We start from the raw sequence: 27,562 nt of genomic DNA, 5'->3' as shown, positions 1-27,562 counted from the left end.
CTAGACTTACGTGTCATATTATGATGGGCTCTGACTTTATTGCTAGCGTGCACATCGATGTGTCGTATTGTGATGCCTACTGATGCTATTTTGAATCATTACAGTCGTAGCTTTCGGTACGATAGGACTGATGAAAAATGTTAGATTCCGATTCAGATAGTGATTTTGAAGAAAGCCTCGAATTTCTTCTGTAAGCTCAACTTATGGGGTAAAAAAAGAAGAAAAGAAGACATTGGTTTCATCCCATAAACAAACTAAGAGGGAATAAAGGAGAATTTCACAGACTTATGAAAAAACTCGAGGACGATGAAGAAAGAAATGAACAAGGTACAGTTTGAAAATATCCATTTCATGATTACGAACGACATAGAAAATATGCATACACCATTTCATCAGTCTATAGAGACAAGAAAAAAATGGCGTTCACACTAGAGTGTCGCGTCAGAACAGTGGTGGGGTCACTGATGCGATCGGAGTCTAGCAGTTTGCGTAACAACAGATGGCGTCAGAATAGTATGCATGCCTTCATACAAAATATAGGCTTCCGATGTGCTTCTGATGGATTACGAAACAACACGTATGCCGGTTTGTATATCAGAACTCGTTTTGACTAAAAACGTGTCGAAAACGTCGATGTGACGTCATTGTTATTTAACGAAACAACAAATCACACGTTGCCAAATGGAGCTCCGTAGATTTATCGAATGTAACTGTTTCGTCTGAAAACAACATCTGGATGTTGCAATCGATATGTTGCATCCTTCTCGGGCTCCGAGTTGGAGGGTCAAAGTCACAAAGAAACACCTACGAATTGGTCATTCCTATATCGCCGATCACCGCATTCACATATCAATACGTTTCGAAGGCTACGAGTGACTGTCGCTTGATATATGTACGTGGTTGTGTCATGCAACACTCGCTGGCCGGTCTCGGAAGTTTTGATGTATGGCTGTCAGACACACGAGGCGAGTTATGGTGTGCGAGCCGGCTAAGTTTAGTATGAATCCGGCGTCACAATCAGAGCAGCTCCAGTACGCCCAATGACACGGATTCATTCACCCTCATTATCACTTTACTCTCTCTAACTAGTTATATCATCAAAATGTTCAATACTTCTATTCATGTACTCAAGTAGTACGTACGGTTCATGAACATTTGTGTTTATTCAATTTATTTTGTTTCTTATTTAGTAATATAAAATCTATTCTATTGACAGATGAACGGTAGAGAATCCGCTTATAAAGCAATCGATTTTCGATAAAATTCTCGTATTTAGTAATTTTGTAGTAATTCACGTGATATTTTTTCAATGTGTATTTGAATCTATAAAATAATAGCGCCTATAGACGTGCATGGATCTACTGGCAGCAATAGTGGGTATTTTAAACTATTGTGACAATAAATGTTTACAAGTAAAAGTGATGACTGTCTCTCCAATCTCATTCTTCAAGAGTGAGCGAGACGCGACAGATCATTTTATAGTGCTATTTGACCGGTCGTAAAAATCGGTTAACCTTAAAATAAGTCTTTCTGCGTTGTATTTCGATTTTTTGCTGGCAAGTTATCACTATCATTCTACTGCGCAGGCGCAGATCGAAAAAATCCCAACCGTCGCTTGAAAATTCAGAAGGTTCCGAACTTTTTTGATGCATGCAATCTTGCAACAGCAGGATAATACGTTTACACATAAATTTTCTTGTTATTGCCGCGATAATACGTACTGCCAGCAGTAAATACATGCATGTGTAAAAGGGGTATAAGGCGAGTGTCTACTAAAACATCTCGTAAAAAATCTGTTTGTAACCTCTTCGGGAGGTGGCCAAAATCCATATCGGATTCTCAGCTATAGCCAATAAGTAAAATATTTGTTTTAAATTTAAGAAAGTACCAGTTTTTATTGTGGTATTATTAGATAATTTGTAGAATAAAAATATTATTTAAAAAAAGGCAGGGCTTTACCCACTCTGGGCCCTTCAGATGATGGTTACTTAAGCCCTAACGGCTAAAATTATTAAACATGGAACATGCTTTGCCTACTGAGTCTCTGAATGCTGGTTGTCCAAATTCGAAAGAAAACGTAAAATGGTTTTATTTTATTTTTGCTCTACATAATCGTTAAAAGTAATGGACATGGGTTTATGATAGCTGAAATAAGTTATGTAATTTTTTGAATCAATTTTGTCGAAGAAATTGAGGTTATGGGGCGCGGATCACACGTCATTGCCAAAGCGCCGTTTGCGGCCGACTGAACCCTAAAACCACGCGCGTCCCGCGCGCTACTTTCGTGACTTTATTTTCGTTTTCGTTACCGCTGTGCCTGTGCGATGTTTTCGTAACGAATCCACCCGGGTGGTCAAGACAAAGGCATGTTCCATGCTAACATAATATATTTGAACCTATATGGTGCCATCAAATAGGGTAATATTATTATGATACACCCTAGTATATATCATAAAACATCACAACTGTCCCACAATATGATAAACATGAATATCACAGAACAACCGGTGATATTGGTGGGAATATCAAAATGAATACTTGAAAATATAGACGGATTGTAAATAAAACTACAATAAAGTAAAAAAAATGTTCTATAAGAGTAATCACTCTTCAGGTGGACAGCGATTGAATTGATAACGTACCCAGAAAGAAAAATTTTATGACTATCTCAATGTTATTCGTTGGTAACTTACAATACATATTAGAAGAAAATATAACTATAGGAAACATTAAAACAAATAATTAATTGACGTTCAATAATTAACTTGGTCACAATGACTAAATATAACCTAAGTATATACTTATCGGCTTATTAAAAAAATCGGTTTTCAAATACAAAAATAAACAATATAACAATTTTGTTTAGCGCCAATTTAAGGGCGAATAAAAGTTTACATAAGGTCTTTCCATTTTCAAAGAATGTTAAAAGTTTCCGAAAATTGCTGAAATTTTCGCTTAAGTGGCATGTTAATTAAGACTCACTTGTTCATGTTTTTTTCAGCACACCAAATTAATTAGATGTCTAGTGCTGTTAAGAAAAAAAATTACGCTATTATTCTTTTAGTGTGGGTTTCTTTCCTTTGTTTTAGTCAAACAACTTATATAAGCCTTGTTCTTGAGACATTTTGTATTATCCATGCTATTTGCAGAAATGTTTTCTGAGATATAAATAAGTTTAAACTGGTACAATTACAGAAAGAATTCCATTAAAATATATGATTTGTTTAGTATATATCTGTTGGAAGGCCTTGGGATGGAATTTTGAGCCGGCAACTATGTATTATAAGGTTACAGTGTAGGCTTAGACCAGGAATTATACAAATTATGGCGGAGAACGGTGTTTATTAAAGATAAAAACAGTACAGCGTAAGAGTTTATAATATTCAAGCAATCTAGCAGATATACACTGGACACGTATTAACGACCGAGCCTGCAGACCGAATTCAAATAACCAGGTATATAATATAGGTATCGCTTGTCTTCTTGAAATTTGGCTACCTCATTATTGGTAAATACTTATTGTTATAATTCTCAGTGTTATAATTTCTAAACAAAATAAGATAAAATACGGCTTTAACCTACTCCCGGAAGGAGGCTCACTTTAGTTAATATTACTACATAATATATGTTACCATTAATTTAGTTACTAATAAGCAAAGCTTCGGTGGATTAAAGCAATATTATAATTGATCAACATTGAAGCAATTAGGAAAAATGATCCTATAGTTATTTACTACTAATGGGTAACATTTATTCCTATACTTCGATCTTTGCTTTCGCTAATCCATTCGCTTTCAATCACTCGCAACGTGTCTACGTTATGTTAGTTTCAGACCACATAAAAGATTAATAAGATAGAAATATAATAGCCAGTCGCCATGTTCCAAGATTTTGGAGCCAGGCTCGGTTTATGACACAGGCCATAATCCGTAAGAAATGCAACGGGTATCCTAAAATATTAGCAGGATTTCATTTACTTAATAAATTATAATGTTTAACATGCCATAGATGTAACTATAAAAAATATTTATCTATCTATACCCGTGATTTAAAACATGTTACTTACTACCACATCCAAAGTAAAGCACTATTTAATTATTTTTGGGTTCCCTGTTTCAGATAATTTATACATTCTAATAACAACTGAGAAGCGTCCTTCAAAAATGTGCTGAGACTTTCCCCTTGAGACCTTGCTAAACCCCTCCCTCTTGCCATATAATGCCGATTTTTTTTTTAATTTTAAGTATTATTTCTTGGTAGAAACAGTTCGAAATAACTGATAGGAACAACCAAATGTTGGTAAGACTTTAGTAATTCTTTCATTTTAACTGACGTATGAGGACCCTCACACCCTATTATTTGGAGTTCTGACAAGCTAATGGAGTTTAGCTACTAAGCCCCCCTGACTGGTTAAGAACCAAAAACAAAAAAATGCTCTGGAATCATTTCAATGAAATTTTGATATTATTTCCGTATATGGTATTTATTATAATAAATGATAATATTATATAGGAGTGACTTTTATATGTAAAGCATGTAACCTTAATACTGAGGTTCCAGCTTCAGATCTATTATATAAAAACAACATTTTAATATGAGTAGCTGAATCTAAAGTACACATTATTTTAAATATTATTTGCATCTTATTTAACGCCCACTATAAACAAAAATCAATGCGCTAGTAAAATCATTTATACAAATTTACAATATTTATTTTTAAATTGAGTATAATATAACCCAACGGCTGGTCGCATCATGGAGATGTTTCCCATTTTTATATGAGAGACAGACGTTACTCACTTGCTCAATATATTATATGAGATTACGGTTCAGATAATATGTGAATATTACAGAGAGAAGGTTGTATTAATAGATTTTTTTACGAGAAATAGATGTTAGCCACACTTTCAACTTCCATACTCTGGGTCCAAACACAAACTGAGAAACAACGTACTTGTGAATTTGGTAGATCGGGGATTTGAACCCGGGACTCACGAAATTATAAGCTGTATCATGGATATCTAATGTCGATATTATGTGAATTTGGCAGACCACAATTCGAATTTGAGGCGCGCGAATTCTTAAGAGGATACTTTACCACTAATTTGGGTTTATGTGGACCTTTTCAATTGTGTAAGAAATGGTCTAAAAGTTACAGAATTAAAACATTAGGATCAGAATTAATAAGCAGGCTCTAACACACAAAAGCTGATCAAATGCTTTGTAATGTACCTAAGTCACGCTATTGGAAAGGTAAAATAAAAGATAATATGACCCTCGATATATTAAGAGACGTGAAAGCCTAAAATTATAAAACAACAAAAACTTTTTAAAAGTTTACCTGGAATGAATACTTAATAATAATTGTAACTTTCGACAAAACAATAAAATTGAAAACAAAACATTATTCGATGGAAAGGCATAAGAATTTTTTTTATTTAGTAAAAAAAATATCGCGAATTTTATAATGATTTGAAAACATTTTAAATTTAATATAATATACCTACTAGCGTTTTTTTAATACCGTGCACCACTGGATTCACGTCAATGTATTTTACTTATTAAGCTACGGGCATCCTACATAATAGAGACGAATTTAACTATTAGTTCTTATTTGAAATGGTGAATAAAATAAATGGCTTATTAAACGAAAATCTGCAACGTTTTAGTGTTAAGTTCAGGCTAAATTTTCATCTATTTTCCGTATACCCAGAGATTTGATACTTGGTACACAGGTGCTAAAGCAGTGAAGATACATTTCATTTGAATTTGGGGTGGCCCGGCACTTCAAACTTGGAGTCTCCATACAATATTCTTAAAAAAAACAAACCCTTTTCTTTCTAAAGCTTTCGATCTGAAACCTTTACTAACAGAACTCTGTTTCGGGGTAGTAGCCAAGAGATAGCCAACATTGCGTAGTAGCCAAGAGATAGAGCCCTACTAGTATAATACATAATAATATTATTAGATACTTTATTCTAATTACGATCCAATTTTATTTGTTCAAAAGGCAATATTCAATTGGCTTAATAATCCTTTGTGGATCTGGGCCGCAATACGAAGAAGTTTTCTAATACTTTTTTTTTATTTTACGAGAAATAGATCTAGCAAAATATAGGTATTAGAACATCGAAAAACAACATGTTATTTTTTTCCAGACCCGAGATTCGAATCCGAGACCCATGATATTACCCATGACAAGCCCGACGCGTAGCAGCTCAGTTATTGTTGGTGTATTTTATTTATATATTTAGTAAAAAAGATAAACCACCATTATGTTAAAAAAATGAGGAAATAAAACGTTTTTTTGTAATTAATTAAATAGAATTAAATATCAAAGTAAGAAAATAACCCACATAATATAAATGACCCAAAAACCCACCCAAGACCCACAAAATAAATATTTATTTAAGTGTGAAAAAAATAAATAGAAAAATATAAGATATTAAAATAAAATTATCCACTTATAGCTTATAATAAAGCCATTCAAATTTTATGAATTTCATAAGTACTTACTTATTTGATTGACCAAATTGAACATTTTAAAATTTAACGAATTTTACTTTAAAAATTCTTCACATGTTAAAGACCTAGGTTTACATTGTGTGAGAATGAATACTTTGTCGATTAATTATATATGTAACCATCAATTTAAAATGGTAAATCGAATAATGATTAAGTACAAAAAATATTTAAATATGTAAAGACTTTTTAAATCTAATTTCGTCGTAATTAGGTAAGTACGACGTAGATGGCTCAATCTACATAAGCGCAAATTCTGTGGATGCGAAATTGACTCTAGTATATATTATAATATATCTGAGGTATTTCAAATCATGTTATATGACAAATATATTAAAATTTGTACGAATTTGTTTCTTCGGTTTAACAATTATGTCGTTCACTATATATTTTTTTATATTATTATAATGTAGTCTAGATTGCATTCAGTGTATTTTTTTTCCTTAAAGATGACAAAAGTAAATGACGATTACGTTCGCAGGTAAAAATGATACGCTGACCTTAAAACATAATGTAGCTACGTGAATTTAATTTAGGTTTACATTACCTTAGCTTTGCGGAAAATGCTTCAAAGTTTGTTATGGTTCAAAAAACATTGTAATTTGGCTGAAAAGAACCCAAAGTTCGTCGATTAGTGACACTAAAAATTCGGCCTGCGGTCACAATCCCTGACCATTGAGCCGTCTCTACCAAATGTGGAGTTGACACGCGATCCACATCAAGATTCAGCCAGCTCGCATTAGGTACCGGAAAGTAGACGAATTTTTATGACCCTTAGCGATGGATTTATGAAGGAAAGGCTTTTACAAAAGAAAAGCTTGTTATTTTATAAATGAAAACGAATTGGGTGATCATCAGTAATTTCATAATAATGTAAAGTGTGAGAAAATACTTATGTTTTGGTATAATATTACGGCGGCCCCGCAGTCTAGTGCGTAAGCCGCTCGCTTTCATCCGGAGGCTCCGAATTTGACTCGGTGAGATCACAGGTTACATATTGTAAATTATACGTATTAAATTTCACCGTAGCACAGTTTGCTGTGAGATTTTGTATCTCATCTCTATAGCAACGAGATGAAAAAAATACGCGTTGTTCTGTATTTCTTATTTAATTACATACCTATTTTCTACTGTCTTTTCCTTGTATTTCGGTAGTTTTTATTAGAAACATATTTTGTAGGTGCTTTGGGTTCACGTCAGTTTATAGGTAGCCAGGCGGGAACCGCACCAATTTTCATAGCCTATTTTGGCAAAATTCATGAATTCAAGAATGAAAACCTAACCTAACCTAACTTAACCTAATCTAACAAATAATTCAGTATATCGGCTATTTTCAAAATTTGTTTGCCGCTGGTTTCCTGTAAACGGACAAGAGTCGTGATGTATTTAGACATGATTTTATCTCAGTACTATACGACCCAAAGAGGTTAGAGTGTATACGACCATATATTTCCGATACAAAATTTCATGGTGAAGTATGTATGATACGCATTCGTACAAATTTCCGGACGCGTAGATCACAATATATTTATGTGGTTTTCTAAAATCTTGGGTGTTTATGGTTATTTCTATTCTATTACTAATTAAACTAGGTACTGCCATTGCGCCTCAAAATACATTATTAATTACAAATCTGTTATATCTTAAAAAAATAATTATTTATAGCGGTGGTTTTATGTACATATCGACAGGTCTGTATCACAGATTGGTTTGGAGGCCTCCCACAAAAATGTAGCCTATGCAATGAACTGTCACTGAGTGTCAAAAATATCTGAATAGTGTGACTGTAACCTTCTGATTCTTTGATATTGAGAAAATATTTACTTTTATTTTATTATTATTATTTATTTTAATTTTAAATATTTATTTCAAAGATTTCAGTATTATTTGTCTATAAAGAAAAAATATATACATCTTGTATTTAGTACCAATGGGGATCTAGGTTAATCTAGTAACATAATACAAAAACTGTAATTTAACATAATTTCCGATAATATGCGTCTTGAAATATTATAATTAATTGTAGCTAAAGAAAAATAAATATTTTAAAATACTTTTTTGAATACATACATCTTTCAAATATATTTAAATAAACTTTTTCGAATATATGGGAGTAATTTTCGAATAAGAATTCATTATTTTTAATTTTTCTTTTAACATTAAATACTTTTATTCAATAGAGCTTTGATATTACTATATTACCAATATTTTTAATGATGCACGTTATAAATCATAATATATAATAATATATAGGTGTTATTTTGATTTTATATGCCAATTTGTAAAATTAATCAGTTAGTTTAATAATAAATCGAAAGTTCATGAAAACTCCCTAAAATTATTTTATTTGGCGTGAATTTGCGAAAAAAAATATTTTTGCCAATAAAAAATATATATTTACAATTTGTCAAAATACATATTTGCAAAAAATATACAATAAATTATTAAGTACCAATTAGGCAAGTCTCGTATCGTTGAATTTCTTAAATATTTCTCATCTGGAAATCATGGTAGGGGATATTAGAATAATTAATTGTGGGGGGATGAGTTCCGAAAGCTCGGCATCGTAAAACGACAATTTTGTTGGATGTTTTATCGCTCAGTTGAAATTTTATGCTTCCCTTAATAATAATTGGTCTTGACTCTTGATAAAAATCTTTCTGTTGTTTCTAACAATGCAGAAAAAAAACTTTACGGCTTGTTTGTGACTGGCAGTTTAACGATTGTTAAATCAAAAAATATTTTACGATATCAAAAAGAGAAATAATGTTCAGTATGTCTTTTGAATGGATAATGAAGCTAACGTATTATGTTCAATAATATAAATGATTTTTTTGTTACCTTATAACTTTATGACATAAAATACAATCAGTATCCACTTAACAACCTATGGAAATAATTTTCAAGTGCTATCAATATACATATATACATACTTCAGGGGAGGATGATTTAAGTAATTTAAGTTTCTTTAACGATTTGCGATAATGAAATATATTCCAGTCTAGCAATTTTCTCATACTATTAAAATTATCAATTATGTCAGTAAAAATGCTTGAGCTTTTATTTTACAAAAAATGCTTTTATTTATTTTATACGTTATTTTCACTTGTAAGCTTCGTTAGTATTATGAAAGTCTTTACCGTAAAATTAAAAAATATTGGTCTTTGAGGTGTATAATATGGTTTTATTTTCATATTTTAGAAATGATTTTTAATATTTTTCTTATAAAAAGTCTAAGTTATTGATAATGACCTTCAATGAACTGTAACCTTTAATAATTTGTTTTTCACTATTATCGTGGATATATTTTTAAATCTGCCATTGATTGTAGGATTGTTCAGTCGAACTTGGTTATTACGAGGAAAATGGGACCGACTGAATTTGCTAATTATAAGCATTACTCGTTATATCGTTATATAAAAATTTTTGCCTAACGTTTTATTGTAAGCATATAACATAAAAAATCTGAAAACCAACGTAAAAATCCCAACAAACAAGCATGGCATTTATAAACTTCAAAAGAAGTTGTTTCACAAAGCTTGGATTTTTTACATGCAATTTCAACCTTATGCGTGGATACTTTTTCAATGTTGTCGGCGAAAACCAATTAGGTACTTAGACACTTAATTAGTGCCAAAAACGTAATACCGGTGGCATTGGTCTAGTTAACTTCCCGGATAGGTTTTATTGCTTAGGGTCGAAAATGTTGTTTTTAAACGATCGACACATTAACAGTTTTGCTCGATGTACCCGAGAAGTAGCTCGTTATAAAAGTGAATAAATGTATGGAGAAAATCATTAACTAAAATATCAACGAATGTTTCCTCATTACATCCGAGATCTCGCTATTTCCGTGATCGTTATAACCAAGTTCGACTGTATTTTAATTATACAATTAATTACTATTAAGTGTCAATGAATATACAAACGTATAGTATTTACAAAATCTCCATTCCTCATTGCTGTTCTTTATACTTATACAATATTATAATTTAAATTCATTAATAATTACTTACTATTACAATATAATGCATTTCTTCGAATATATTTTACAATATATTGTGTGCAACATAATCTTTTTTACTAAATTCACTGGTTATTTCTAAAAGGAATATTGCATTCTTTAATAATTGTTGCATTGACAAGAAGACAAATTACAATTATTAATTTATTGTAAATTATATACTTTATAAAAAAATACGTATGGACCATTTTGTGGTTATAAGACAGATCGAAGAAATTTCTGCATTCATGTTATTTTTACCTAATGCATTTATGTATGTAAAAAAGTAAAATAAATATTTGTTATTTATTATATAGTATACATAATATAGTTTTTTTAGAAATAATGTATGCTACACCATGCTTTATTTATGTATATTAGGCGTATCTCCCCATGCAATTAAACTCCACGAAAATCCTTGGTCCGACAATAACTCAAAATATTTGTAAGGGAAAATTCTAACGCGACATTCGCGTGCTTGACCCGCCATAATTTTATTCAAGGAAACAATGCTCGTATGTTCTGGTGTCGATAAAAACGCATGCTTTAAATAACGCCTCTATAATTATTAGGTAGGCAGCATTTTTAATCCGAAAAGCTCAAAGCAAGACCAATTTTAATACATTAAAATATGATAAAATTAAAACATAAGTATGTAAGTCTTGTAAATTTTTAATTATCTGAAACGTAATATATTCTGCAGTATGTACCTAGAACTAAAAATTAAAATATCTTTACTCTATCATAAGATACGTAATACAAAATAAATATCTGAATAGTTTTGGTTTAAGTCAAAAGTAAATGTTTATTAAAAAAATAATATCTTACAAGAACATCAAATTTAGTCGACAATATTAATTTTTTTTGTGTTAAAAATAATAAAATATTACACTAGACTTCTGTGTAGTGGTCGTTGGTCAAACTTTACCTAGTCGACAATATTAATTTTTTTTGTGTTAAAAATAATAAAATATTACACTAGACTTCTGTGTAGTGGTCGTTGGTCAAACTTTACCTATTTTCTATTTATATTAAATTTATCTATCATTAAAAACTTGGTAAAAATACGATAATTCAAAAAAATATCCCTATATAGGTGCAATACGAATTCAATATGTTATAAGTGGAAAAATTACAGTCAATCAACATTTTATTAAAGGATGACTTACCTACCTACCTAATTTTTTTGTCTGCTTCTTTCTTGTCTCTATTTTTTTTCAAATACTGCATCTATTATTTTTAAACTCGCATTGTATTTAAATATTTTTTTTTTTTTACAAAATTTAAAGACATACTAAAAATTAATTTATGTTTGTAAAAATACTAACAAGTATATTACAATATTATGCATGTTTGTAGCAAAACTAACCCTAATGTATACACCGTATATGTCTCACACGCTATACACGCAAGTAGCACGACTGAAAAGAAAATCATATTAAATAGGTATAACGTGTTAACAAAATATTTATAGGTTCTTATAATAGCCAACTGAATACTGCATTTTCATATGTTGTAGCGATAACCGTCATAAAGCGATGAAGTGCAGTATTACGGTGATTATACTAGCAGTATCAAGCGATATGATAATATTACTTAACATAATATTATGATTAATTATTAATAATTAATAATTATGATTTTGGTATTTTACTATATCTATATATATATATCTAACATAATAAACCATATATTATCTAATCGCAGCCCTCGTGGCACTCACTCGGGGTCTATGGGTTATATTCCGGCGAGGTCACAATATATTTATGAAGTTTTCTCAAAGAATGCGTGATTATGTGATCGTACCGGTTCTACTACTGCACTACTATCATTGGGTCTCATAGCCTATTGTAATGTTAAAAAGAATATATTTTTGAATAATTGCTAAATTTAAATATTCTATTAAACACTTAATTCGAAGATAAACTTACAATGAAAAAACAGTCTGTTAAAAAATATGTGTTCATTGAACAGCTGATATAAGTACATCGTATTTAAATGAGTTTTTAATGAAGTTTGTCTGATATTGTAAACATATCGTAGAACAAGCCATAGTTTTAATTAAAAAAAAACATTAATTTAGTTACATATATTTTTTTTAATTACTTAAATTTATTTATATTACCTGAAATCTTTTTTATTTATATCGAATTAAAGTTCGGTATTATGGTCATATTGAATCTCGATTCAATATCAAGAAAAAATAATGTTTTTTTTACTATTGACATCTTTGTTGGTCGGAAAATAATAGTTTGTACCCGAGACTAATTTCATAACAACGCGGCATGTTTGTCGCTTTCGGTTGGAAGTTTCCACAATAATTACCGTTTGTCAAATTACATGACCCAATAATAGAGGACGATCGTATTATCATTGTTTTCATTATGTAGATTGACAAGTACTTTGCAACAACGCATTCATGAATTAATATAATATTTCTAATAATTAACAAGATAACAACAAAAACTGATCGGGACGTCAAAAAGCAAATGGAGAGCTTGCCGATTTAAGTTATATGGATATTATTCGTGGCTTTATCCAACTGGTTTTTCCTTAACTATACTGTAGTTTAAATGCTAGAAGAGAGAAAATCTTAGAAATTGAGAGCATCAGTTATTTGTTCTCCTAAAGTGCAGATCTAACCTGCCATTGGTGATGCCAATTGGAAAATCAATAACTCTATTTAACCAAATCGCTTTGGATGTCGATATATTAATTCCACCTACGTGAGGACGAGTATAAATAGGTGGGCGTTGTTTTATATTTTTTTTAAATAGGGTCTACTTAACTCATTCGGAATGCTTCCATGTTTTATAATTTTTGTAATTTTTGTACCTCTTTACTTTTTATACTGTTTTTGTGATACTGCATATTATTTCTTTCTCCCTTACATTGTTTTAATACTATTTCATTGCTTTTAAATGTCATATTGTGAACCTCTTCAATTTATAATTTGTAATATTCACTGTATATAAAAAATAAATAAACTTGAATTGAATAAAGATATTATTATGGGTAGTGTCGAGTCGGATGTAACGACGCTACGAGTCCAAAAATAGAGGAAAGCGACTTTCAATAGACTTAGAAGAAGGATATTAAATTCTAAAAAAAAAAAGCTATTAATTAGATAGTTATTTTGGCTAAAACACCATGTTACAAACAATAATTTATTTTTGTGCAATTTATTATCATTTAATATTTTTGAGAAAAAAAAAAGTTGTGAGTTTTGAATTGACAATTTCAATTTAGTATAATACTTAGTGTTGTTAAATAAAATACCTTACTGTTATTTTTAAATTTGTTTATTGATATAATAATTATTATGATTTTATATAAAGAAAATGAATGTTTTGAACGTAATGAAATTATTTCGGGAATGCTTTTAACAGAAATCACAAATAAGACAAAAGGACAAAAAATATGCTTGGAGTTAAATGGTAATTAGGTTTATTCCAAACAGGATTCTATGAATGGAAAGAGTTGGTTTTAGACAACAATCTCGAAATTTTAGTAGCGCGCTCATATATTTTAATTCAGAAATTTAGAAAGGTTTTACTCCTAGCGTAACATTTTTAATCTCATTTAATCCATCGATGGTATAGATAAAATTTAAATTTGATTACTTTTTGTTCATATATTGTATTTTTATCATTCTAAATATAAATATTTTCAAAATTAAGTTAGATCAGATCACATTAATAATATGTTATTATAATGCTATAGATTATGTAAAATTGTGAAACTTATAAAAATTATCTAACATTTTAAGATGTGTATTTCATTACAAAAATCTTTAAGAATTTCCAATAAGCTATAAATAGTTTATTATAGTCTAAAATATCTCTAGATACATTATCTATCAACAAAGACGTTTTGTTGTCAATGAGACAATGATTGTTTTAGTTTGAATACGTATTGTGTGTTCATACAAACAATACAGTATTTAAACGGTACCTCACTATCTAGGAGTATTAGAAGTGATCGTCAATATAATTAGAAGTAAAAGACGTGTTAAATGGTGTATAGGAAATAATACAAAAAATTACATATACGAGGATGTAAAACTATGTCAAAGGTAGTATGAATATATTTTTTTAGAAAAGCCGATTTTATTGCATAATCAACTTTTTCAAAACTTAAAAAAAATCTGCTCTGTCGTTTGCGTTTTGCCAGCATGAATATCTTTTAAAAAGCGTCTGATCCAAGAAAAGATATTTTATGTGTATATCTGGTAACTCGTTTATCTTTCTGTTTATATCTCGATTTATCTTCAGCATCTTTCGAAAACATCACCAGTTTTCTAAAGATGACTAGCAAATTAGAGAAAATCCAATTATTAAAAACAAAATTTCGAACGCAAAGAAAAGGATCAAGTATTCTTAGAGTATCCATGACAAATTACAACGAGGCTAATTGTCGAAGAAAGTCGTCGTCCATTTTATAATAAAATAATCAACGAAGTTTGTTTGAGTAATTACGGCATTCGCTTCTGCCAATCAAATATAGTTATTATGTAATTAAAAGAAGCCGCTAACTATTACATCTTTAAAAAAATAATCATAATATTAATTTAACCATCGTAACTCTAAAAATTAATTATTTAACTACATTCGTGGAGTTCCTGCCAAAACTTGGTTATTAGATAATTTAGGTATTTTAGTAGTAGTATTAGATAGTTATGTAGATGATGCTAAATGTAGGTTAGACTACATATATGTGAGACTAGATGTAGGTTAGAGTTAACACTGGATTATGTGTCTATATATAAATATTATGTATTTTTGAAAAAAAATCAAGGTCTTCCGATACATAGAAAATGTACATAAAGCACAAAGAAATTAGCATTATGTTCGAATTTTGAGGGCATATCAAACTTTTAAATTGCAATTACTCCATAACACGATTTCGAAACTTAGGCAGTAACCCCATGACTTAACATTTTAGATATCTGTCAAGCCTATCACGTAAACCAATTCACCAATCTAAATTTTATTTTTTATGTATTTAAAGATATTTGGACATAGAAACCCTCTATTTTGAAGACAGTGGTCGAGATTGATCGTTATTTGGCCGACAAAATATGTGAGTGCTCCTCATGTTAGTACCAATGACAACGAAATCTATAGAGGAAATAATATTATGCAGTCGCTATTTTTTGTATAATTGATGCATAAAAATAATAATATATATTCCGAATAACAAATAAAGCCGTGCAAACACAGAGAAAGGGTTGAAAACCTTATAAAAGATTTGTTATAGGTCATTTATTTTAATGGTGCATGGATATTATTTAAGTGGGACCTTGAGCTAATATTAGTTATATTTTTATCATTTTATTCAAGGATTAAATGGATGAGAAAAGTCGAATTGCCATTTGACAATGTAGCCAACTGTGGTGTGTACACGATTTAAGGTTACCATTATGTATCTAGTAGTAGGTACACTTGGATATAATGCTCGAATTAGAATGTTCATAATAAATTATATAGACTAAAATTAATACCCAATAAAATATTTCATTATAAGAAAACGACCTTTTATATAAATACATCTGTATTTTGGTGTTTTTGTGTATATACTTTATGAGCCATAAAACGTGTCATTACACGTTTTCAATCAGCTCAACTAAGAATACACTGTAGTAATAAAATTACTGTTAAACGCATACCTACCAGAATATTAACTTTTTACATAAAATGCTACCATTTTTTAATTAAACTGTTTTTCAATAAATTATTGGATTTAAAAAAATATTAATTAATAACATTACTTATGATGTAAGATTGATTGAATATATATAATTTAATTTTGAACAACCTTATAAATTGGTATATTTAACAAAATTCAAAAGAAATCTAATGCATGTGTTTCTGAAATTGTTTCACATTATGTTATAGTTTATATTATTATCCTTCTAAAAAACGTAATCGTATAATATTATTATACTGAATGATAATGAAAAGTTTCCAATTTTCCTCCATCAAAGGAAAATACTTATATAATATGCTTATTTATGGACATAATGAAATTTATTTTTCTATTTTTTTTGCTGATTTACTCATCCGGGTAGGTATATTGTACCATTATACCATTATATTCTGCAATAATGAGAGAAATACTTCCGATATATAAAAAATGGATATTTTTTTTAGTATACTTATTGTATTATGTAATATTTTCATGTTGCACGGTATTACAGAACAAAAATGTTAATTATTGACATTTATAAGTAAATATTTTCAATAAATGTACCTATACTTATTTGAAACGTTTCGAAATACAATGTACCTACTGCTCTTGTATAATTAATTGAAAAAAAAACATTTCCCCGTGAAAAGCGGTAAAATAAATTGAGTTAAAATTTTATGACTTACCCAAGTTTAATTAAATCGTCCACAGAATTTTCAACGTTTTTAAAGTGTATAAACTTTAAACACAATTTGTGAATATTGGTCAATGTTATAAATTAATATATTATAGGTTATATATCTAGCTACTTACATAGATACTAAATGAATATGTAGGATATTTTCAATTAAAAACAATCGAATTCGCGAATAATTTAAAACATAATTATTTGAACAGAAAGAAAATAACAATAAAGTCAATTATTTTATGTCATGAGTGATGAAATGTCATATAATTAAATAATCAGTAATCACGAATATTTTACGTTAGTTGACGCGTTATCATTGTTGATAAAGCAAAATAATCATTAGTTAGTGGTTTATATATTAATTATTGTTTGATTGATATAGTTTTTGATAGTAAACAATGCAATGCTAAAAGTATTGATGTTAGTTTTTGGAAAAAATGAAATACTTCATATTATCAACCTTATTAAAATATAAAACTTATAAATCGTATGATATGGTTCTAGAAATAAAAATCAGTTTCGAACTTTTGAAGAAAATCTTCTGCAAAGATCATATGAAAGTGGTGGCAAAAGGATAACTAGAACACAATATTATGTAGGTACCAATAAGTTATTTACAGGTCAATTCCATAAATTTTCCAGTAGGGGATATATATATATATATATATATATATATATATATATATATATATATATATATATATATATATAAATGCCCATGACGACATCACCTTGCTAATGTATATATATTTTTTAAATGTTAAAATTGAAAAGGAACAAATTAATATTTACAGTACTCTAACATAAAATATATTTTGTCAATAAAAATCATAAATTGATTTTATGTGCTTAAATATAATATCAGAATGGTTTTCGATAAATATAATTATCGATTTTCAAAGCTGTTTTGGGCTAAAAATTCATAAATTTAGAACAATAAATTGATATTACTGAAATTATCTATCAATAATGCGAAAATATATATACGTATATTATATAAATATTAAAAATAATATTATAACATATTGGAATAGTTATTTCGGTTGCCCCACCATAAGCAATACTATATTATTTTTTACAAAAAAACAATTTGGAACATTCAATATAAGTGCAGTTCATTCTACAGATATATTGATAAAATTGACCATGTCTGATCCTAATATGATCATAATATATGCACCTCCACAGAGTAGAGGTTTGCATTAGCAGATTTTGTTTCCACGAGAAACGGATGTATGCCACTTGCTTAACTTATTAGGTCCATAGATACCCTGACTCAAACACAAATTGAAAAACACTATGTGTATTTGCCAGACCCAGGATTCAAACACCTGGGACCCACGAATATCGGTGTTGTTTACATTAATATAATTTATAGGTTTGTGTGAATGAAAATATACTCAGATATAGTTTCTAGTAGGTATTGATAATATTAGTCAATTAAGTCATAAGAATAAATTTATATTGTCTACTATATTATGAAATTATATCACAATTCGCACGCACATTTCATTCACTTTACACAGTTTTAAATAATAAAACTATTTAGAACTTTATAAATCATGAAATCGTTCTTATATATTATCATTATCTGATTTTATTGTTGTAGGTTTTTTCGCAGACAAATCAGTACTAAGAGAAATAAAAAACATACGATTAAATTATTTGATAATGTCGTTAACAAGTTTCCCCATGAGATTTTACAGAATCGACTATGCTTGTGGTTTGAAAGCTTAAGTTTTGTTGGTCGTTTGCAGACCCAATCTTACCCGAATCTGTCGTTTGTTTTATTTGAATACAGGCTGTCTGATTATAACTTTGTAAAGGCGGATGAATAATGAAATGAGTATTTTTTGTTACCGTTGAGCTTGAATTTGTTTTTTCAGGTTTTCTTCGGTAAGTAGGGTACTGTTATACCATATTATCTTATATATATTAGTTATATTATATCATATTGATGTACGTACTTATTGATATTATTACCATGAATAATAGAAATGCTTAAAACACTGTGTGCTAGCCATATACTACATGGAAAAAACAAATATTATCAATAAAGAGAATATTATTATTTCAGTAGAATAATTTTTATTGACGTAAATCAGTACTTCTCAAACTAGCAGGCGCAGCCCTCAAGGAAAAAACAAAAATCACAACGTGGTTACTGGCCGATACCTGATACAAATCAATCAAAATCTCTAAGTCGAATTTTTACACAATCACAATACATACTTTATCCGATATATATAATAATTGTAGAACTTAGTAATGAACTTCTTCATGACAAAAAATCAGATCTATCTTCCCACTTTAGTGATGAAAATGGATGTGGCGGATTAGTAAATGAAGTGATTCTTTCTCTTTAGAGAAAAGATATTAACATTTTAATCAGAATATCAAACTTGAAGCTTTCTAAAAAAACTTTCTTCGTGGCCCAAAGATATTAATCAAGAATGCACTAACATGTGTATATATTAGTCTATGACTGACATGTTTTCATGCTTGATTGAGAGTGTCTTACCAACAATAAAATATCACTATCGACTTCAATTAAAACTGTTCTACTCGAACACGACGATTTTTCCACATATCTTTCCCAAAATTAAATGATTATCAAAATAACAATTTGCATAAGAACACTATTATTTGCTTAATCCTAAAAATATGATCATATTATGTGGGCAGCCCAACACGAATTAGTTGAAAGTCTTTGAAGTCCCTTGAAGTCGAATTTAATGACAGAAGTCCTGGGATAGCAAGAATATCCGTCAATCACAAAAACAGCCAGCATTGTTAATCAATATTCCTTTTACGACAACATACCTACCTATGCGAAACAAAATTTTCATCATTACTGGTAATAAAAAAATAAACACAGGTCGTGTCATTCAACGGAGACTTTGGAGCAAACCCTGCGAATTAGCATTTCAAACATTGTACCGGATATTGATTTATTACGCAAAAATATGCAATCACCCCCCTCTCATTAAATTGTTTTTGTAGGGTGTAGTAAATGAAATTTTCTATTATTTTTAATAAAAATGTACTTAATGTTAAATAAAGTAGGTATGTACTGTTGGTCACTAAAGACTAAAATTTTTGGGGAAGGGAGCCTTGGATTTATTTTTTATGATTTAGGGGGTCGTGGTATGAACAAGTTTGAGAAGCACTGACATAGAAAACCAGTTTTAACGTATTTTTAAGGTATTGAACGCTGTTAAATATTACCAAAAGCTTCTCAAAAATGTATTTTTTTGTAACTGTTTTAAGTTTTATACTATTGTATTTAAATCGTTTTTAGTGACACAGGTTTCATCTTTTGATATCTTTAAACACTGTGCATATTCTCTAATGGTAGATATAAAACTGACATATATTACAGGTGCTTAATACTCATGTAAAAGTAACATATTAAAATATCGTTAAATGACCATACGTAAATTCCAGAGTATAAAACTTAAAACAGTTTAAGTTCAAATTCAATCAGGTTTTCTAGGTCGATACTATTAATAATTGAGAATTAAAAAACTGATTTTCATGTTTGAGTAATTTTTTAAACTTAATACTCAATACAAACTTTTACGCAATTTTCATAGGCAGTATGAAAAACTATTATTTTATAAAAAAACTAAAACAATTTCTGTGGAACCACGATATATTATATAAGTAAGTATTATTTAATTCTACAAAAAATAGTGTATGGAGACAAAAAAATAGGTAAATTTAAATTAAACAGTAACTATAAATCGTAGATTTAAATAAAATTCAGATATAATGAGGGCATAACTACCCACTTAGAGTTTTCCCCTAACCCCATGCTATCCCGATACCTACTATATTTGAAAAAACAGACGCATAACTCACAATATTAGCCAATCACAGGTTAACTAACAGATCGGCTCGGTAGGCGATAAATGTCAGATCATTCAAAAGGCATATAATATTATATCACATGTGTCGTATTTTATATGTGATAAGTAATCCCATCGATTTTTTTACCTTTAAAAAAATGTTATTATAGTTGATTTTCACAGCAAAATGTGTGTGTGTTTTTTTTTACATATTTACAATTTACAATGGCTATATTACTGAAGTTAATTAACTTAAATCGAGTCATACAAGAAACGCACAAACTGAGATTCTAAACAATCGCATTTACATTCGGCTGTGCTTTATGCTTAATATCAAAATACCATATTTACGTGAAATTCGATAGTTTTGATAGAAAACAAAATATAGTCAAAGCATTGCCGATGAAGATAAAATATTGTAATAGGCTTGATAGTCAAGAATATCAACACATTTTCCCTGCGTAAAAGCTGCGTACTAGAAGAAATATCTACGCATATTCACGGTTAAATTATTCCACTATAATCAATAGATTTATTTTAGAATAATAACGACCTGTTTGACAATAATTAAGTATTAATAACTATTTTGATCAACTAAAGCTACTTATTTCCAAATAATAGAAATTCAAAAAACAAACATAACATTTTTATCGTTTGAAGTGCATGTATCAAAAATAAAGTTTTGAGAACATTTACCGGATAAACGGAAGAAAATGTTTTGGAAGCTATATTAATCTTATAATTTTTCATTTTTTTTAAATAGTACCTAGTTTTAAAATAATTTAATGGTATCATACTTTGTAAATTATGAAATTTTGATACGGATACATTTATATAGCATCACCAATATTATATCGTTCCCTTAAACTAACATAACCGGTCCTGATTATTATTAGATTATAATGTATTAAGTACTTTATTATTGTGTTTTATGTTATGCCATTTAATACTACATTTCAACCATTAATTACAAGTAAATTATCATATAAAATTAATCTAAGCTAATTCAACAGGTACCCTGTTCAAAGGTAGAAAATAATCGGATGTATAACAATGTAAAAAGGTCAATTTATAACATTGTTTATATGAGCATTAGTACGAGTATCTTATTGGTACTGAGTGTGAAATATATTTAATTATACGATAGTATAATTTACTGCGACACCCTTTATCATATTGGTTCTAATCTACGGTCTACGTTTGCAGGTTCGCCTTTGCCGCAGGATATTGTCTTAATTAAGGAATTATCTTCAGAGAAAAGCACTGTTTTCGGTTAGTTTGCACGAATCTCTCCATTATCACAACGTTTTCTATCAGGATTATAATAACATCTCAACGTTATCTGATTCAAATTAAAATATTATAAAATCGATTACTTTGATGAAAAGTCTTCATTCATCAATAAAATACCCTTTGTCTACTCTCATTATGTGTATTAGGATGCCGGTCCCTTGAGTCCCTTTTTAAACGAATAAAATATTGACAATATGTACAATACCTCCATACCACCTCTGTTATAGTTTATACAATTTTATTATAGTATACCCACATAATAATTATTTATTTATATACTGTTTCCTGACCATTAAAGTTGTCCGGTATTATTCAAACTTATACACGGAGCTGTCATATATATTTAATTAATAATATCGACCGAGTGTACTTGATGGAATTTGAATTTAAGTTTATTACTATTCCATTTGAGTTGTTTTTTTTAATAGGTGGGTTTATCTATTTTATTGTATCAATTTATTATTGAAGTTATATAATTACTAATGATCTTCTATAAAGTTTTGGCAATTTATACGATTATCCAGTGTGTTATCAGTGATAAGATAGGGGTTTTTTACAAACACTTCAACTATTCATAATTTGTTTGATATATTTTTTATTGTGATCCTTGTCTTAATATGTAGGTGATAAAGTTTTCACCTAGTTTATTGTATTAATTTATTATATAATTCATTGTCAGCGTGTAGTTCACAGTGTCTGAAGACGCCAAAAGGTGAAACCCGGGCCGCAAAAAATGACTCAAACGGAATAGTACAAAACTTAAATCCATTAGAATTTATCACATAATTATTTTGCATATTGCCACAACATTCTTTATTTACTGTTATAGATGATCGGGATGGCTTAGTTCGACAGTCCTCGAATTGCCTGCTAATGGAATTTGTCCGAGAACAGTTGTTTGGCAGGGTCGGTTTCAGTAAACGAATACAGAGCATCAAGTCATTAAAGATAAATGACGGTAGAGCAAGTCAAGATTCTTTTTTTATTTTTATAAACTTCAAAATTCTTTAAGCACCTTATTTCTTCTTAATACAGTTGCTATATCAGTCCCGTGCAGCTTAGAGGAAGTATGGCAAAAAAAATTCATTCTGACATGTTTATAGCATCATGAAAGACGGCCATGCACAAATCGCGGTTGTATATACATAGCGGGTGGAGATGGGGTAACTCAAATCGGTTACATGTCAGTTGCACGTATGAAGTTCATCGTGGGACACTTATTTGTGCGCCGCAGTAAGTGTCCTGCGGTGAACTGTTTACGTACAAATTTCCGAATACGACTCAAATCAGTCCTTGATTGGGATACAGATCGACGACAGTAATATGTTTCCCGGCAGGGTTGAAATAAATATAAATAAACAATAATTAACAAAAAAATATTATTATACACTGCTATATAAGGCCGTTTTATTTGCGTATGACGTGTTTATTGTCATGCCTACTAAATTAACTAGAAACATTGACCACTTACTTTATATTACTCATGAGTATTTACTCCCGGTTTTGCCCTATGCACATCAGTCAAACCAATATTTATACCGGCTTCACGACTAGATATAAGAATTCGTTTATTCATATGTCTTTTATCTTACCCTAATGCAAATTGCGGAGATTATACACATGTCTAATGTTTTATCACTCATACTTAGGGTTAGTTTTTATTTTGTTAGTTTTTAAGGCCTTGTATCGATTATATTTTCCTCATTGTCGAACAAAAATGTCCTAAAAAAATCCCGACTGCCATGATATTGTATGTATGGAATTAAATTTTTTGAAATTTAGCAATATAACGATCTACTCCACCGCTGGGTCAGATAGTTTTTTTTATTAGTACGTTATCTATTAAATTGATGCATTTATTACATTTATAATAATGAATAATATTAATGATTTTTATTTATAAAATAAAAACTGAATTCAATGATATTACAATATACTTTTAAACATTATCTATTTAACTTAAAATTATAACACTATTCATGAAAGTCAATCACACGTAAAAGAGCTATGATAGTTTTTTTTTTTTTTTAATAGATTTAAAATATTATATAAGTTTATAAATTATCTATTTTCTTATATGTAGATAGGCTTTATTTACTATTGTATATCAATGTTGTTTTTCATACTATTATTATTTTATTTTGCAAATAGATATATTTTTTACAGCTCTTGTTGAAAGCAAATCAATCATTTTGGATAATCTTAATAATAAATCAGTTTCGGTTTGGACCAGAATAAATGTTTTTTCTAGAGAAATTTGAATATGTATATAAGTAGAGACACAAAATATCATCCAACAATATTTGACAAAGCGACGATTGTCTTTCACACGCAAGATTAATCATTCATCTACGTTATTCATTGGTGGTAGATACGCCTCGGCAACGTTTCAAGGATTTCAGATGTTATAAAGTTTTTAAACTTTTGATACTTATCTCCCTTTTTACATTAAGTAAGTTTCCAAGATATTTTAATATAATGGTATTCTCAAAGACGTTGAACAAAACTTTTTCTATGAAGATGGAGCCTAAGTATGTGAAAGTGAAGCTGAAATATCGCATTGCAGATTCATTTGTCACAAAAATTTTCTTTTCCGTGCGTATTTTTTTTTATTCAATACAAAACTTACATTTTTTTTAAGAATATGAAAATTTTTCTTGTAGGTATATTAGAAAATATTATAAAAAAGTCATAGAAAAAAGTGAGACCGAGTCTGATACATTATTATGAATGAATGTATATTATGTGATATTTCGAATTAACTTATTATAGCTGATGCCATGTATTATTGATTTTATTATTGACGTTATTGCTCTTGATAACCAGTAAATTATTATTGCATACCCTACTGGTGAACCAAAAATATATTTCATTATTTTTTTATGCATAAAAATATCATTAATAGTCAGTAAGCAGTAGTATGTTCATACGTATTGAAATCTAAATATCAGAACGGGCCGCCATTTGTATTTATTTATAAACAATTAATTAATTGTTTATAAAATTAAGTAAATCAGTACAAGTGATTACAAGTGATATGAAATTTGAATAATTACAAGATAAAAAGAACGTCTTATATACCACGTTTTTAAATATTCTGTTGAATCATATAAACTTGACAATTCTATGTATTAATAAAAACTTTTTATTGTACTTGATAGACATACTGAATAAATATAGAATACTGAAATGTCATTTTGACATTTCATTTTGATTTCCATAGTAACGCACGTATATATTAATACTTTAGTTGCTAGGAGCCCCTTAGCAACCAACAATAATAAATTTCCATACAAAACAGAAATAACTGAAAATGAAATCAATTCTTCTTAAAAATGGCTAAAAGTATTAAAATAATGCATTCGTATTAAAAGTATTAAATTAATGTCGTCGTGTTCTGATATATTCTAAAAGTTTCAAATGTCTAGCTAGTCTGGAAGTTAGTTAAAAATCTTTAATCGTCCAATACAAATCTTGGACAAACAAGAAAAAAAATGTACTGGACACACAAGAAAAAATTGGCAGTGAATAAGAGCTAATAAAAACGTGGTAAAATAGAACAGCATTGTTCGAAAAGATATTATGTAAGAATTTTATTCTCAACATTGGAATATAGCTAATGCACATGTGTAAAAAATGTCGTTATTATTTAAAAATAGTCGCCATATATTTATAGTTTAAAGTTTTGGCTTAGTTTGCCCTTCTTATCACAAAAAGCATCAATAAATCTAAATATTCACATTTTGTCATGGAACAGTAATAAAGAATCATTAGGGAATGAAACCTCGTTTACAGAATATCAAAAGCAGATTTGTAAAATTAACAATCACATATTAATTAACTTTAAATTATTCAAGACTTCATGTAGGTACTACTCCGACAACACACATAAAAATATATACATCTTATATCAAAACAAATACCTACTATATCATTATGATTATCATTATTGATGGTAAAATTATATTATTTATGTTGTAAAATATCAATATACCTACCAAATTGCGAGGGATGCTATACGATTATAAATATACATTTATATTATTTATAGAGAATACTAACAATTAAACATCTCAGAAAATTGCACGCGCGAATAGATTTATAAGCTTCTGTAAAAAATAAATATTGCCTACATACTGTGTTACAGAAGAAAATTAATGATCACTATGCTGTTACAAAACAAAATGATTATTTTGTATCTCTGTACCGCTCTATATTTCATAATATTGTTTGATAGTATACATTCAAATTTATCCTGTAGAATTTGAAATAGTACGATTATATATAATTCAATAAATTACCAACGTTGGTGGATTTTTAAATTCATTCCTGAATAATACGCCGACAATTAAAAGCGAAGACTTGTAAAATAATCAGACCTTGATATAATTAATAATGATCGTATTTTTTTGTATGTGGATGATTCGTGAACCGTGTATTCTTAGTAGCTAACAACCATAGATAACTGTAATTTAATATGAGACTACGTCAGTCACCTTATGTGTAATGTACTGAGATAATATTTGTAAACTTTATTTAGATTTTTATAAAAATACAAGTACCAACATATAAAAAATATCGTCTAATTTAAGTGTTAGTAACGCAATTAAAAGACGTATGAATGAATAATTAATTCATTTTTTACATTGATTAAATTGAAAATTGGTGATAACACTTAAAACAATAAGAAATAACGCAGTAAAAAGATTAAATAATATACATGAAATATGCACCAATATACTGTTATGCATGGTACTCATTAGTGAGTCGAAACTGTGGCCGTTGCAGTGATACAGTGACTAGTATGGATACCAAATAATTAGTTCGCGAACCTTCCGCGATCAACTCGAGATGCGCTCACAGCGATCCATCGTTTGTTAGTATTTGCTGCAAATCAAAGGGAAAGTCGCAGTCACTTGTAAAAGTTAAATTTGACACCTGGCAATAGGTTTGATATATTTTTTCAGAAAATAAATATATGTATTACTGTGACATTTTCTTTTAATCCATTGATGATCACCTGACACACTTCAGGGGCGATTGTAGTGATAGTCTGATGGATATGCGAAAAAGATACTGCAAACTTGTGAAAGACTTCTAGTAGCCAAATATTTTAAGATTACAGCTAATCTATCTTGTACTGAGACTGCTTGTCGAAATCTAGTGTTTCTTCTCTCTATCTTAGGTCCAATCAAATATTTATTACATACTCAAAATCTATATGACTCATTCTTGTAAAATTCTTGTAATGACCACTGATTGATGTGTTGATATTTCAAAACAGTAAGTAAAGAATAATTGCTTTTCCTTTCATGCATGTCGTGACTCCAACAACGTTGGCGAGGACATTTGCCTATATCAAGTAAAAAGTCTACGAAAATATACGCTGCACTAGATATCAATTCGTACGACATGGTTCTCCTCAGAAAAAACACTTGCGTCGCGTCCACATCTAGAGTTGGTTATACGACTAGCTAATGAGTACCCAGCTTTTTTTATTTAATTTCTGTAAATTCA

At 29.2% G+C, this 27,562-nt stretch overlaps 1 protein-coding gene across 1 annotated transcript in view; it reads right to left on the bottom strand.

Annotated features, from left to right (window-relative positions):
• Positions 1 to 27,562, bottom strand: part of Oamb (Octopamine receptor in mushroom bodies) — a 147,579-nt gene that overhangs the window by 105,819 nt on the left and 14,198 nt on the right. The gene's annotated exons all lie outside the window — the stretch shown is intronic.

Source organism: Rhyacophila brunnea, unplaced genomic scaffold, assembly GCF_057557595.1.
Source record: "Rhyacophila brunnea isolate RB1 unplaced genomic scaffold, BYU_Rbru_1.0 scaffold_4, whole genome shotgun sequence".
NCBI classification, from domain to species: domain Eukaryota; kingdom Metazoa; phylum Arthropoda; class Insecta; order Trichoptera; family Rhyacophilidae; genus Rhyacophila; species Rhyacophila brunnea.
Note: the sequence above shows the minus strand (reverse complement) of the source record. Positions and strands in the feature narration are given on the sequence as shown.